The sequence below is a fragment of the Ixodes scapularis genome, unplaced genomic scaffold (genome assembly GCF_016920785.2).
Source record: "Ixodes scapularis isolate PalLabHiFi unplaced genomic scaffold, ASM1692078v2 PGA_scaffold9__187_contigs__length_104089568, whole genome shotgun sequence".
In the NCBI taxonomy this organism is placed as follows: domain Eukaryota; kingdom Metazoa; phylum Arthropoda; class Arachnida; order Ixodida; family Ixodidae; genus Ixodes; species Ixodes scapularis.
The window spans coordinates 73,042,250-73,057,883 of NW_024609884.1; the positions used below are offsets into that span (position 1 = coordinate 73,042,250).

The window sequence follows — 15,634 nt, forward strand, 5'->3', positions numbered from 1 at the left end:
ATTGCCGGTACAAGAAATTCGCTAATAAACTAAATATGTTAATTAACGTATTAAATATTGGTTTTATGAGCCATGTTGCAATTGCAGTATTGACGGTGAATACTATTAGAAGTCAGGCCAATTTAAATAATTTGCGAAAAACCAAGTTGTTTTAGATATTAACCAATTTTCGCGTTTTTGCCTTTTCGCGTACGTCTCTTTTAGCAATGAGATACTGTGTATGAGGCCAGAAGTTCAATCGGGATTGGAAATTCCTCAAAGGAGCACGGACAGAGGACAGTTTTGGGAAGTGCTTTAAGTACATTGTGCTTTACTTGAAATACATTTTCTGAGTATGTACTTGCACTTCACTTAAAGTTTTTTTGTTTCTATTTTCCGAGGAAAGTACAAGTCCCGACTTCAAACTAAATTCCCCAATTTGATCTTGTTAAATTTGTATCACAAAATGATGCTTTGTTAACTCTGAAGCAGACATGTTCGTAACGCGTTACTAGTAACGAGTTACCTCTACCTAGTCATTTTTTCGGTAACAAGTAACGTATTTAGTTACTTTTTTTTTTTTAGAAAAGGATCTAGTAACGTACTTAGGTCAAGTAACGAGTAGCGGTATTTCGTTACTTTTGATGAGTAACGTGTACAAGACCGTTTATGCAGCCTCGTTTTAATTGCAACCTGAGTATGCGTCTATTGCGACAAAGGAAACAGGCAACCCGAGAACTATACTAAACAGTATGACCAAATACGATATAGCTTCGCCAATACTGGAAACTCCGCCGAAAACCTATGGGAGCGGCGGCGAACGCGACAGTGGCGCCTCTAGCGGACTCGGAGTCTACGGAAGCAGACGACGCAATGGAAAAGTATAGGCTCCGCGACGTCCTCGAGCTTTGCGTGCCCTGTTTTGTCACTCCAACAGCACAAACAATTCATTACGGTCAGTCCGCTTGCAAAGCGGAGTCCGCTGATTGCAACTGCGACGACAATAAAATAACAACGCGCGCAGAAACAAAGATAGAGCAGTTTATTTAGAGGTCCCAAACGCCACTGAGGGGGATCACACGCGTTTGAAGCGCATAGCGGGAAAAAGGCGTTTAGCTACTCGTACTACGTCGTAAGGGGTTACCGTTTATCCGTTACGAACTGCGTTGTCACAATTTCTTAGCTGAATAGGTCCGCACCAGCCTCTGCAGCATTACAAAAACAAAAAGTAACGAGAAAAATGACCGTGCAGACACTTTCCGAACTTTGTAGGAAAGATAGGTCCCCGTACCAGACGAAAATAAAAAAGAAATAGAGAACAGTCGTGAACAACGACGAATGAAACAAAAAAAAAGTTAGCAGGCGATACAAAGATACAAATCATTCAGCAAAGACCTCCTTCAACGACGACGATCGCAAGGGGCGTCGGTAGGGGCCTTGAAAATTAGCAGGTGGTACTCGACGTTGGTTTTGAGTCAAGCGAAAGCAACACGACAAAACTAATATATATATATATATATATATATATATATATATATATTTTTTTTTTTTGAGCTGCACGTAACACGTTTGTTTATTTGCTTTCGCGGCGTTGGTAGGAGTAAAGATCAAAGCAGAGGAAGGTAATAACGTAGTCCAGCTCACACTGCCCGGTAAATAAGAGTCGCACGCTGTAATCTGCTTCGTGCTGGCAGTGTGTGACCTTTTTCTGCTTTCGCATTTCTTTTTCCAGTGACTTTGGCAGGTTAATATTTGCTCGCTTGGCGAGGCAGTTCGAAAATACATTCAAGGGTACTTGTCGACGTACATGACCAGGCAATCCTTGCATATCGCGCCTTTGTTTTGAGTGTCGATAAGCGGCCTCAAGTGCGTTTTCAGCTGAACTCCTGTTTGGTGAAATATATCAGTGAAATGTGCGTCGAAGGCACGACTGATGTTACCGGCTAGGTGACGAGCTAAGTCTTAAGGTGGTGTCACTTTCGCATGCGAGTATTTCTTGTTCTTCAACAGAATGTCTTTCGAGATGCTCCATGTTTCTGAAAGCAAGCATGTTGACAGATCTGACTGGCTGCCCACCCGGCTACATAGGACTGGGTGTTCAGTAGTGCATCTGGTCTATCGTCCGTGAAGTTCTCAGCGATCTCCCTGGAGTTGTCATAATTGTCTGCTGAGGCGTCAGTGGCGATTTTGAAGCCAGACTTGGATAGCTCTTCCAGTTTAATTCGAAGTAACTTAATTACTCACGTTTGTTCGGTCTTCGGGGAAGCGGAAGAAGGATTTTCCACCATATCACAAAAAACTTGTTTTTGCAGAGGTAAGCAGCACATGACATGCCTGTCATCTCCAAGTATGCGCTGGTGTATGCCCGAAGGTGGCCGGTTGATCAACCAACGATGACCCATAGCAGACGTGACTGCGTACTCAAATAAAATCCGAATAGAAATCTATAACGAGCTTACACTTTTTAGTATGTTATTAAAAATCAAAAAGTACATATGAAGATTTCTGATCAGAAACTCAATCAAAGGCGAAAATAGGAGGTTATCACAGACGACAGTGGAAAAAAAAAAAAAAAAAAAAAGAAACAACAACAAAACAATAACAACAAAGTTGCAGACAGCCCTCCAGATGTCCGGGCATAGCGTAGCAGACGAACCGGTGGTAGTACAGTAGTAGTAGTAAGCGACGAAGCGAAGGAAAAAAAAAAAAAAGTAAAAACTAAGACAAACAAGGCAAAGCAAAATACGCGATGGTTCGACCGTCAAGTAAATACAAGAAAGAAAAAAGCAAACAAAAAACAAAAACGCAGGAGGAAGACCGCGGCGGCGTAGCGTCGCCTCAAACAAAAGAGAAAAAGAAAAGAGAAAGAAAGAAAGGAAGATTTTGAAAAATGGAAGGAGATGCACGACCGTCCAACGGGTTTTTTTTTTTTTTTTTTTTTGTAACTCCGCTTTTATTAGTTTTAGTAATAGCGTCAGATTTGCATGTGCACAATCGACTTCTTCCAGAGCATACTGACATGGCAGTAACGTACGTAGTTCGAAATTGCCTTTTCCTTCATCCGGAGGCGATTGGGATTAGCCAGCTCGCCTATTCGACGAAACGGTTTTAAGCAATAAATTCATGAGAAATTGGAATTGCAACAACAAAACGAATTGATCGATAAGAAAAGTAAAGTTGAAACGTAGCTATGTTCTAAAATTTTTTTTCCATTGCCCTTTTTCAAGAAACGGGGCGAAGGTACATTCGTGTTTTGCCTTGCTTACGTAAGTCCTGACAGAGTTTTTTTTGTTTTTTTTTTTTTGTTTTCAGGAGAGCCGAAAATTCCTCCCTACAAGCTCTAACATCTTTCCCACGCGAAGAAAATGTCCTTCACTCATGAGGTGGCACCTATTTTTTTTTTAACATTCAAGCCAGCGAATACCCGTGACAATATTTTTCTAATTGGTCACCTCGCACGGAGATAGGCAAAACCAATGCGTTGTGGAGAATTCGTCTGCTAGCGGAGACTCCGAGCTCGCCAGGGGCGCTGCCATCACTTTTCGACTGTATTGGCTTACATGGTATTTGGTATGAGAGTATAGCAACGTTAATCGCTGAACACGTCAGTTGAACTCTACAGCTGGGAATGTCCTTCACCCAGAGAACAAAATAATGTTTGTTGGTTGAACCTTCTAGAATCGTGTACAGATCGAATGTAACCGGAGTTTGCCAACAAGGGAAGACACAGAACCCATTGCCAACTTGGAACCTCAGTAGCAGAGAGAACAAACGATAAAAGGGAATCCCAGATTCACCAGCTCTTCCTGCAGCACAACACAGCCGTTATTCTTTCGAGCGCGTCAATAGAACGACCCTTCAGCGTCGCCGGAGAGGTATGTTCAATGAAGCGGTGAAACATAACTGATGAAAACTTGAAGAGGCAGCTACTGCTTAAGTGCAACGACTACTGAAAATAATACAATAAACCATGAAACAAAAGCAGTTGTGCGCTTGGCCGTCAAAGTAACGAGAAAAGTAACTCCTTACTTTGGAGGTGTTGTAACGCGTTCCTTTTGAGAATCGGTAATGAGTAGCGTACTTAGTTACTTTTTGAGCTAGTAACGAGTAACGGTATTTAGTTACTTTTTTGGGGTACCGTGCATGTGTCTGCTTTCAAGCCACTTGACTTTATCCAATATTCGCCGCCATTTCCAAAAACAACTGATACACCCCATTACCCCTGGGGAAATGGGCCCATTGATACTTTAAACCCAAGCTGTCAAAAAAAAAAAAAAAAAAAAAAAAAAAAAACTATGCGCTATAAAAACATGCTTTTCGTGCAAGGCTCGTCAAATTATGAGGCGCTAGAGAAATGCAGCATTTTGCGTTAAGTCCTGATTTCGAACTCTTTTTGTTCGCCTTCCGCCCATTGAAAAGCATGCGGGAAGTGCCTTAGAACGCAACCGGTATCGCTGCGCCGCAGCGTTCTTCCGGAACATAAAGTTCGCCTGCTTTCACCACCGTCACCATGGCAACGAACCGACGAGGTAGAGGGGCTTAGAGCGATAAATCGGGGTTCCGGTCTACACTCGAAAGTGACCCCCATAAGGCGGCTGCCATTGTACGCAAATTTGACTACTCGTCACATGAACAAACCAAATGCGTGACGTCACAGGAAAGATGGCAGCGCCCATGCAGCGGCTGGCCCCAGCTGGGACCTCGGATTGATTCGGATACCGCTAGGATAAAATTTAAGGCGACGTTTCTGTGCTCTCGTTGACCATCGGAATCTTCGAGGTCTGCGGTGAAGCGTGTGCAATCTATTTGGACACACAGTTTAGCGACGGAAATTGCGTGAGTCGTGCTTGGCAGTGGGCAATCGTGGTGCCGCTTCGTTCAAATGACCGAAGGCTCACTTTGGTTGTGCGGCGCACCGGAGAGCTGCCTTGCAGCTGGTAGTTGCCGTGCCGTGCTAAAGGATGCTGTGCTGCTTCCCAAATTGTTCCGGCGTAGACGTGCACTTTCACGGAGCACAGGTGTGCGGCGCACCGAAGAGCTGCCTTCAAGCTGGTAATTCCTGTGCCATGCTTTAGGTGATGCTGTGCTGCTTCCCAAATTGTGCCGGCGTAAACGTGCACTTTCACGGAGCACAAGTGTTGCAGTTGATATTGATTCCGCTGGTCTGTCGCACGCTTCGTCGACGCAAAAGTTTCATCAACACTCGTTACGCGAATTACAAGCCGTATGGACATTTCATTGCGCGTGTTACCTGCCCAATCCACCCGTCCACGCCGCTTTGCGACAACAGTCTGCAGCGGCTCATTTTCAGAAAAGTGGTCCCACATCCATTTCAGCTCAGTTCGCCCACGGCAGTCGCCAAACCCCGAGGGAGAGCATTTATTCGGACAGAATGCCACTAAAGCAATGCAGCTTCTTTAGTGGTCAGGGTAGTCTCTCTTCTGTCAGTTTTGTTATATTGTCACGGGTGCTTGCTCCGGTCCTATCTTCTATCAATATTTACTATTCTAGAAAGTTCCAGGCCATGCTCAGCTGTCATCGTAGGTTCTGGTGGAAGTGCTGGGTACTTTACCCATAGCCCTTCACTCTGTGTGCACCTTGGCGGCTCCTCAGCCGAGTTGCCCGATAACGGGACACGGGTGGCGGACTATCCCGCGTCTTAAACCCTTGGCGAGCCGTGAACCAATAACTATCCCGAGCCCATCAGAAAGACCGCGAGACGAGCAAGTACCACAAGGACGAACCTCGAAAATACACCACGAAGAACCTGAAATCCGAGTCGGTCGCTGCTACCAGCAGGAACCACTTGAATTCGGCCTTTTGCCAGAAAAATCCGAAGCTGACTAAGCCAACAATGACAAACCTGTAGCAGTGAACCGCGTCCACTCCCACCATTGTTTGTATGCCCGTCGCACCTCACACTCCGACGCCCTTTCACGCATGGTATATGAAGATGTCGAGGGCTGGATTGAACAATATGACCGTGTTGCCCGCCACAGCGGGTGGACAGACAACCAGCTCCTGCAGAACCTATACTTCTCGTGGAGGAATCTGTCAGGCACTTGTTTGAGAACCACGAATCCTCCTCAACGTCATGGGAAGTTTGCAAGATCAAGCTGAAGTGCACATTCATCAGCCAACATTGACGAGAGAGAGCCGAATTCCTGATTCTGTCCAGGACACGGCCCCAACAAGAGCGTCGCTGCCTTCGTGGAGGATGTTTTGCGCCTGATCGAGCACCCACGCCAACCCTGGTGCTACAGAAGACGAGAAGATAAGAATCCCAAGCCCCTCATGTTAGGGACAGCACCTTCGGCAGCCTTGTCCGCAACTCCACGACAACAGTCGAAGGGTTCGTATCACCGAGACTTCCGACATTGAATCCGAGCCTGTCACTATTAACAACTCCCCAGCGTCTCGACACTCGAGTCATCCAGCTGCAACTTCGACGCCAGACTCCCAGGCATCCGTAACATCATCCACATTGTTGTCCGGGAGGAGATCGGGAAGCTACTTTCTGCCATCAGTTGCCTAGCTTTTATTTTGATTGCTGAGATTGTTTCGGAACAAGTTCGACAGGCATTTCAACTGAAAACTTCTTCAAACAAAGAGGCATCTGAGGAACCGAGGGCGACTTATGCCACAAAGTCACGACGTCCACCACCGGCTACCAGTTAATATTCAATGCCGATTCAACGAGACACCCCAACGCCGAAGCATTCCCAACATCGGAAAGAACCAGTGTAGGCTCTTGCTGAACAAAGTACACCGAGGAAAACGGTGGTGCTGCGAATGGTCGACCGAACACCACTCTGCTACCACTTCATGAGGCCAACCATGTCTACTGGAGGTGCCGGTACCAATGAATTGGCCTGCAAGAGTTTATGCCAAACGACCTTCGACCAAGTCTCGAGGAGCGTCCGTGGGACATTGAGGATTATCTTTGGCGACCTTTGTCCCTGGTGCTGACATTACTCCAAAGCTCTTGATCCCCATCACCTCGACAGGAGGTAAGCACGACAAAGCAGGTGAGCGGCAATGCAAGGACAGTTGATTTGGTGTTGATTGTTTTCCAAGAACAATACCTAATAATTTGCCGACACCATTTATCTGTGTCCATGCAATGAAGCACACAATTTCCAACTTTGACGGAGACTGCCGCTGAGTGACTTGAAGAAATAGAATGGTTGGTTGTTCTCAAAAGTGTACACCAAGCATCACCCGACTTCACTTTGCCACACGAGACTTACACAAGTTGCAGTGGTCGCGGGATGCAGAAAAAAATCGCCATTACGAAATGGAAGGGAAATGGCTTGGATAGCAAACAAACACTGTTTCCTGTTGCCAGCCATCAAGTCAACACTACAGCAAAATTGAGACGCCTTCAGAGTCTCTACACAAACAATTACGTTCACGGCACGTACTGGACCTTTTGAGGAGACCCGCATCTCTGACCCCTCAATAATAATTAATAGGACATACCAGACTGGCAGACTGGGGGGCTATGTTGCGCTTTTTGGACTCCCATGAGACTAGGGAGAGGGAAGTGACGTCAACGACACAGCAAACGCAGATTGGGTGTTGATTTCGTTTTCTTCTGTCAACATCCAATCTGCGTTTGCTCTAGTCTTTGACGTCACTTCCCTCTTCCAAGTATCCTGGGAGTCCAAAAAGCGCAACATAGTACCCCTGGTTGCATTGGGCTGCATTCGTTCCACTTCTCCTGAACATGTTTCGCATTATACCTGCGTCAGCGAGCACGAAAAAGCCCGAGGTCGTCAGAAAGCCGCTGCACATCACGGCTACCACGCCCAGAGCAGCGCCCAGAGCTCGCATCCTCCAGCTCGGGGCGCCGCCATCTTGCCTGTGACGTCACGGCTCTTGGGAGGTCATGTGACGAGTAGTCACATTTGCGTAAAACATGGCGGCAACCGGGGGGGTGCCACTTCCGAACTTCCGGTTTATCACTCTAAGCCCCTCTACCTCGTTGCAACGAACACCGAATAAATGGAAGCACGCACGGTACCGCCTCGTGAAGCCAGCAACACCTGACTCCATTTTACGAACGCTGTCTGCTAGCCAAAGCCGAACGCGATGTGTCAAATCGGCCGCCTTCATCGGTGCGCCGCGGGCAGAGACGACGAAGCTGAGACACGCCGAGGGCGATTGAGCAAGCAACAGCACCACGGGACGACTGCAACGGGGGCATTTATTGGGATCAAAGGCGCGAAATAAGCAAGAGCAATTTTTATTTGAATCATAACGCGCGATATCCAAGTTGGGGACCGCATACGTTTGCTGGGTCTTTCTTGTAAACTTTTTACAGGGACACGGGGTGCCGCATTCAGAAAACAGCTCCGTTTGCAAAATATGAGGGCCCTGAAAAGGGCCGTTTAGACCGCTACCAGAACTTATAACTGACGTAACGAGCACTTGACAAGCGGTTGGCGCATAAGTCGTCTTTATGCAAGAAGGCGGGCGACGGGCTCAGCGCAGTGGATCACTCGAAGTCACCGGGGCCGTCAGAAGCCAAAATTGGCTTGCTCTTTATGTTTATACAGCCTTGATGGAGATGCGCCTCAACGGGTAATCGGTCTCTTAGCTGTAAATGAGAAATTTAGCCAGTGCGGTACAACCGCTAACCTGGGATTTTTAACGTGCATCACGCAGTAGTGATCACACGAACGCGTGCCGGTACGAAACTCATCCAGATCGAAACGGGCGGGGGCGGCGGGGATCGAACCCAGGAGGTTCCCAGCGCAAGCTTTCGCTCCACGCTCCGAGCTGAGACGCGTTAGCCCACTCGGCCACTCGGCCACTTCCTCCCCGCCGTCAGAAGCCTCGTCCTCCGCACTATATATGGGGAAGGTCCCTGTCTTATCGCGACTCCAGCAAAACGGACGCCTCCAAGCGGGAAAACCGGGAACCAGCCGGTCCAGGTCGCTCCGCGCCCCTCCGCGTCTCTGGTGGCTTTCGCGGAGACGTGTTGTCGGCTCGATGGTGAACAATGTAATTTGACCAAGGTCCGAATATTTCTTAAGTTTGCCTGAGTGATCATTAGTGTGGTGAAAGCCTCAGTAGATTGTTTTCTTCTATTACGTGTTTGAAAGCCCGTTTACTCCACAGCACACGGTCGCGTGCTTTCGATTTCTTGGATGGGGAGGAATCACGGAAAAACTTTCTGATTTCTTGTCTGTCTCGAGTCACATTCAAAGTGACGACTGCTTGGTAACTGATACTGGAGGGAACATCAATGTTGCAGTCAAGTGAATGGGAAGGTTCGATAGCTGCTTTTCTTGAGTTTGGTTGTGTTCGGTTAGCTTTAAGTTTGAGCCACCCACGCCGGTCGGTGCGTTGGCTATTCATCTTGGCTGCTTTTCGCCGAAAAAGCCTCTGGACCACACTGAAGGAGTTGGGCTGATTTCGCAATTACTTGATTCAGGAAAACTTGCTCGCTGCAAATGATGAATGAGGGAAATTATCTGTTTTCAAAAGGTGGGAGACAAGTCTCGCAATGTTAGATGCTGTCACGGCATTTTGACCTATCGCGCCTCCAATATTTATATTACGAGGACGTCGAAGCCAGCAGCAATATACGTCTACATTGGTCAGGTTGACCGGCCACAAAAAAATACTAATTTTCTCCGTTCAGGATTCGAAGCAAAGTTAAATGCAGAGAGGTTCTGCGTGGATCTTCAATGAAGACTCTCTTCAGTTTGTCTCCGTGCTGCCGGCTATAGAACCATTTGGCTAAGTTTAAGTAGTATGTCTCCGTCTGTCAAATATACTTTTATTCAGCAGCTCACCTAATAGCTAGTCAACTAAGCTCATATTTCAACCCGAAGGATATACTAATATCGCTTTAGTGGGACCTAGTACGTAATATAATACATAACCAGCTCGTCAAAATGAATTCTCGATTGCTACTAAAACCTGAATTGAAATACGAGTATCAGCTGCATAGTGGGGCGCCGGCGGGTTAACATGGTCCTTCGCTCAAGAAGCGGTTGCTTAATTTTCGTAATTTTCCTGCAGCCTGTGTTATTGGCCGAGCAGACGACTGGAGCTGTTTCGTAAACGCGGATACGCACAAAAGCTCGATTTCGCGGACAGATAAGTCGCATGGTCGAGGCATGCGAGTTAGCTGAAAAGTTACTCTCTGTGGAACAATTCTGTAGTCATCGCCGCTTTCCTTAGATGATCAAAACTGATTAGTATATTACCGTCTCTCCGGAGCCCACAGTTTCGGTTTTGAACGAAATCTCCGAAACGAAAGTTTGACACGAAAAGAACAAAAAAACACCGGCAAAACAAAACTATGCTTTGCAAGTTTATCTGCACCGGCTACACTTAACCGTCTCAGTTCAAATACCTATAAAATTGGGCATTAAACAAAAGAAAATCTGTTAAATTGAACGCGCCACTTGTTCAGGCGGCCCGGCCGAGCCGCCGCGACCTGGACTCAGCCGCCATGTTTGTTTGGTGGTGGCGCCCCCTATAGGTCGCTAGAGTCGCGAATTCGCCTCGAGATCGAACCGTGCCGCCACCGTGCGGCCGAAATTGGAAACGCGCGAAAGCGGGGATACCGCCGTGCGTCGTCTGCTACGGACGCACGCTCAGAAGCATGGATTTCGACGACGCAAGCCCGTTTCAGGCTGAGCTTGACATTCTTTATTAAATGTTTTATGTTTTTGTTGCCGTTTCTTCTTACTAGAGGTTGTGTTGTATCGTTTCCCATGCGTAGAAATACAGCAAAGCGATGATTATTAAGTCGGAGGCTTCCATAATCTTAGTGTGTTTTTTTTTTTATACAATCGCTGGTCCCACGTATATCTTTGCTATCTCGCACAAACCGCGGCTTTCATAAAGCATTCAATGTTGAGTGGGTCTGTGGTTTGATTAGAAAATTAACCCCACTGATCGCTATCCTTCAATAGACTTATCAATCAATAAATCCGTATGTTGATTTTTCCCCGGTCATATTGCGTGAAAGACATTAAAACGAAATTTTTTTACTGGTTTTACTATGTCATGAATGGCATATTGCATTCCCATTCTAAACTTCACGTTGTGAGTCCTACATAAATATGAACACGGAAGCCTTTTAAAGTGAAGTATGTTTTAAGTTATTATTTAAACAGTATAATCACCCTCGGCGAAATGATAAACGGTAAACCACGCATAAGTGTTTTACCGTGCAAGCCTGTGTCACAAAAGAAGTAAAGACGTAAAAAAATATTAAAGCAGGCATTTTTTACTCCTTGTTGACTTTCTCCAGCACAAGACTCCAATTAACCGGCCAAAAAATTGCAATTAAAGCATTACTTGAATATTCTGAAAGTTTGTTCCACTTGTTTCAGTTGTCCTGCCAACCGCGCAGTTTGCAGATCTTAACTAGAAGAGACACTCTCCCCTCATCGCAACGCAGTAGATTTGTTCAGACTCTAAAAACATTACCCACACTATGGCACAGCAAAAGGGCAGAGGAACTCAAAAGCATGGTAATTTCCAATGCAGCGCTATTTTATCTTCATTTTAAATATTAATATTACTGCAAAAACTAGACGTTAAAAAAGCATAGAAGCTGCGATTTCACAGCCCACAGTACGGTATTACGTTATCTGGGCTGGAATTTATTATTTTTTCTAATTCCCACGTTGATGAACCGATACATCCATTTTGAAAGAAACAAATATTAACATAAATATTCCGGTTCAGCCGGAGACAGGCATCAGTCGTGGTGATCCATGCCTTCCAACGTCTGCCAACAGCAGACGACGCTCCCACAGAAGCGATTATATAAATTTGGGCCGCACGCTGGCAACACGATTCAATCTTCACTGAAGCACCGAACAATATTGCATCCTTTTCCGCTAGAATTGTTTTCCCACCGATAGTATGCGACAAAATAAACGCAAGAATCTACGCCGTCTCGCGCGCGACCGTGGAGAGCCTATGGGGCGGCCGTTCTCCTATCCCCGCTTTGATGATGATGATAGCGCGACCGTAGCGCCACCTCTAAATCGATCTCGAGGCCATATTGCGGCCGCGGCGACGAACGACTGGAATCTACCAGTGTTTCCGCGCGCCTTCTCCCTCCTCCAAAACATGAAATTTGCAAGGTGACCAGTGAAATGGTGGCTCTCGCGCCGTCCAGATGGAAGAGAGTTTTAAGGGCGAAGCTCCTTAGGGCCTTGTCCATCCGTCCGGCGTCCGTGCTCACATCGATTGCCATCCCATCTGTCTGCCATGGATGAAACGTTGCATGTAGCCGCTCAACGTCTATACAGGAGAGGGCGCTGCGGTCAAATGCGTATATAATCGCGTTAAACTTGGTACGCATTGGCTCAACGTTTATAGACGGGAGGGCGCTGCGGTCAAATGCTCAAATGCGCATACAACCACGTTCCATACCACATATTCTCTTTCTGACATGGACCGCTGACTTAAGCGGTGGAGATGCGTTCCCACGGCTTCTAGCGGATCCAAGCTGATCCGCTAGAAGAACCACTGGCTCTGCATTTCCCCGACCATAAAGCAGTAATAATGAAGTGGAAACGCAACCCGAAACTCAGCACTACCTATGAGCAATAAAAAAAAATCCGCACCATCAGCACTACCTATGAGCAATAAAAAAAATCAGCACCATCAGCACCCTACCTATGAACAATAAAATCAGTATCATCAGCACCACCAGAGCTTCGGCCCAATCAACATCATTCACCATGTGGAGATGTTGTGATTTTTTTGACGTGGGCCCAGGTGCCCTCCACCGTATTGATGTGCGCACCAGTGTTCGGGTCGACGAAGTGCAGCTTGTGGTTGACGGTGAGGTGCGTGAAGCAAGTGTTATCTGCGGGTCTCCACGGGTACAAGAAAGCATCACCCGCTGCTACGCTCCACACCACCGAAGGCACTCACTATGGTGAGGGGGCCCGTCACTGTAGTGCAGCCGGCTATAGTGAGGGGGCCCCGTCACTGTGGTGCGATAGGCAAAAGTGAGGCGCCCCGTCCACCGGTGCGGTCTATGCATGTCTAACAAAGCGGTGAGAGCGCTTATAATTTATACGCGCTTTAACCTACCCCCCCCCCCCCCCCCCCCCCTTCAACACACACGGCCGACAATTCGATCATGCGGCATTATTGAAACTTACGAACGGCCCGTCACTGTAGCCCGTCACTGTAGTGCGGTAGGCAAAAGTGAGGGGGCCCCTCACCGTAGTGCGGCCGGCAAGAGTGGGGGGCCCGTCCTACATGTGTTGTATGTGGTGGGAACAGTGAGAATTAATAACTTGTAATTTTCAAGCACATTAACCCACGCTTCGCGGTCCCGTCCCTGTCCCTATACGTACAGTCGGGAGCAAAAGTTTGCGGGGCACGGGAGCGCGTGCCGAAATGCATCGCCGCGCCGTGCAACGGCGCGCTGCCGCATTAAAAAGCCGCGTTTTGCGCGTGCGCGTCCTTCGTGCTGGCAGTTATGTCTCTTTCGCTCGTTTCTGTCCGACTCACTCCTGATAACCGGGGTCAGCACGAGGGGCGCAAATTGCCGTTTCGCTGGCTGTCGTTCCTCGCGTCCTCTTCAGCTGCCTCAGCAGCCGCGCTGGGTGACGGAGCGTCTGGTTGTCCCCCCTTTCCCCCGCGAGCTCCGTCACAAAGCGCGGCCGCGGCGGCTGAGGCGGCTGAAGCAGACGCGCAGCATGACAGCCTGCGAAGCGCTAACTCGCGCCCCTGCCGCCAGCTTCTGTTATCAGGAGTGCGTCGGAAAGAAACGAGCGAAAGAGACAGGATAGCGTGCACGAAAGGCGCGCACGCGCAAAGCGCGGCTCCTTAATGCGGCGCCGCGCCGTCGAACGGCGCGGCGATGCATTTTGGCACGCGCTCCGGTGCCCCGCAAACTTTTGCTCCCGACTGTACATATAGCGTCTGTGACCTAAAAAAAAAAGTGAAAAAAAAAGTATGCTCCCGAACGCGATTCGAACCGTAGACCCCCGCTCGTGAAGCCGACGCTGTACCTCAGCGCCACGAAGCGCTTCCAGAATGAGGTATCCATTGGACATCTGTATAGGTTGCCCCGTCACCGTAGTGCAGTTTCTAAAGTGAGGCGCCCCGTCACCGCAGTCATTTCCACCACCGAAAACTCGCTGGCCAGGCCGACCGAACGTACTCTCGTCTAGTTCTACAGTCACGCCTTTGCCGCCAATCATCTCTCAATGCGTAATGACGGCATTTACCACAACCTCCCGACAAAGGCTCATCCAATCAGTTGTAATCTTACTTGCGGCATCACTCTCCCGCTGAATGACGGCGCACGGTTGGTTCTGGCACCGGAGGTAGATGATTTTCATGAGTTGGAGAAGCGTCAGGTGCGATCCTTCGAAAAAGGAACCGCTCCGTACCAAGACCTCGCCCCGGCACTGAACTTTGACCGGCTTCCTCTTGGGCATCTCACGATCATCCACACACTGCGCCCCCACGAGTAGCCATCCGCAGATCTAGCACGGACTTTCAGCGTCATCGCAGCTTTGCACTTTGGACACGCACGGGAACCCAGGAGCTAGGAACTGGCCCATGCGCTGAAGCAAATTAATTGCTTCAAGAGAGTCTTTCATGGCGTCATGAAGACGGCACAGGTTAAACGCCGTGGCACTACGGTGCTCGCCACTGGAAGAATAAAACGCCGAGCAGAACTGCGCGCTTCTTTGCATTTATTATTTTTATTTGGTCCGCCATTTCATACCTCGTGACACCATTCTAACAAACTCATTGGTTGATCGGTCGGACCACACCATCGCGTGACAAAACAAACGCCAAACGTATGACCACAGACGACATCGTCACAGAGAAGGGAGCAGTCGAATCCAACAACAAAACGAACTAACAAAGTGAATGAAAAAAAAGAAAAAAAGAAAAAAAGGGGGGCTGTTGGATTTTCGGACGGCGTCTTCTTTGATGAGAGGAGGAGTGGCCGTGCGGCTCTGGCTGCTCGCAATGTTCCTTGTTTGTTTTCTTTCTACTTTTTTTTTGTTTCTTCACCCTAGAGGATGCCATGACTCTTATTTTAAGCTGATATATTTATTTAATAACAAACAACGCGTTGGAACGATGGAGGGAGAGAGCCTTGGCGTCAGAATTCGACGTGGTAGGAAAGAAAAGAAAATAACGAATGCACAATACATACCGTACCGCCAAGACCGTTATACTCCACACTGGGCGAGGCCTCATGATGCCGCCGACGACCGTTAGGCTATTTTTTTTGTTTCTTTAGATTTTTTATTGTGACGACTACTCCCCCGTGCCTCGGAGTCTCCAGCGGAGATCCGGCAGTTTTTAATAATTATTATTATTGTCGTTTGAAGGGCACTCTTCCTAGGCTGCTTCGTTCCTGATGCCATAAAGATATGGGGCTGAAATAGTTAACACCACGTATAATGCCTTCCGAACCACATTCCTCTGTTTTATGGCTAATTTGGATTTGCGAATAGTGGAGAAGGCACTTTTTTCCTCATTGATAAAACGTGCACAAGGCGACAGTGTCGGCGCGAACACGACAACAAAGCAGCTATAACGTTATCCGTCAAGCTTTTGATTTTTGCGAGCTGTTTTAGCGTGTAGACTTTTTTCTTTTTTGAGAGGAAAGGGGGGGGGGGGGGGGTTC

At 47.8% G+C, this 15,634-nt stretch overlaps 1 protein-coding gene across 1 annotated transcript in view; it reads left to right on the forward strand.

Annotated features, from left to right (window-relative positions):
* The window catches only part of LOC8027518, a 57,569-nt gene that overhangs the window by 771 nt on the left and 41,164 nt on the right, over positions 1-15,634 (forward strand). The gene's annotated exons all lie outside the window — the stretch shown is intronic.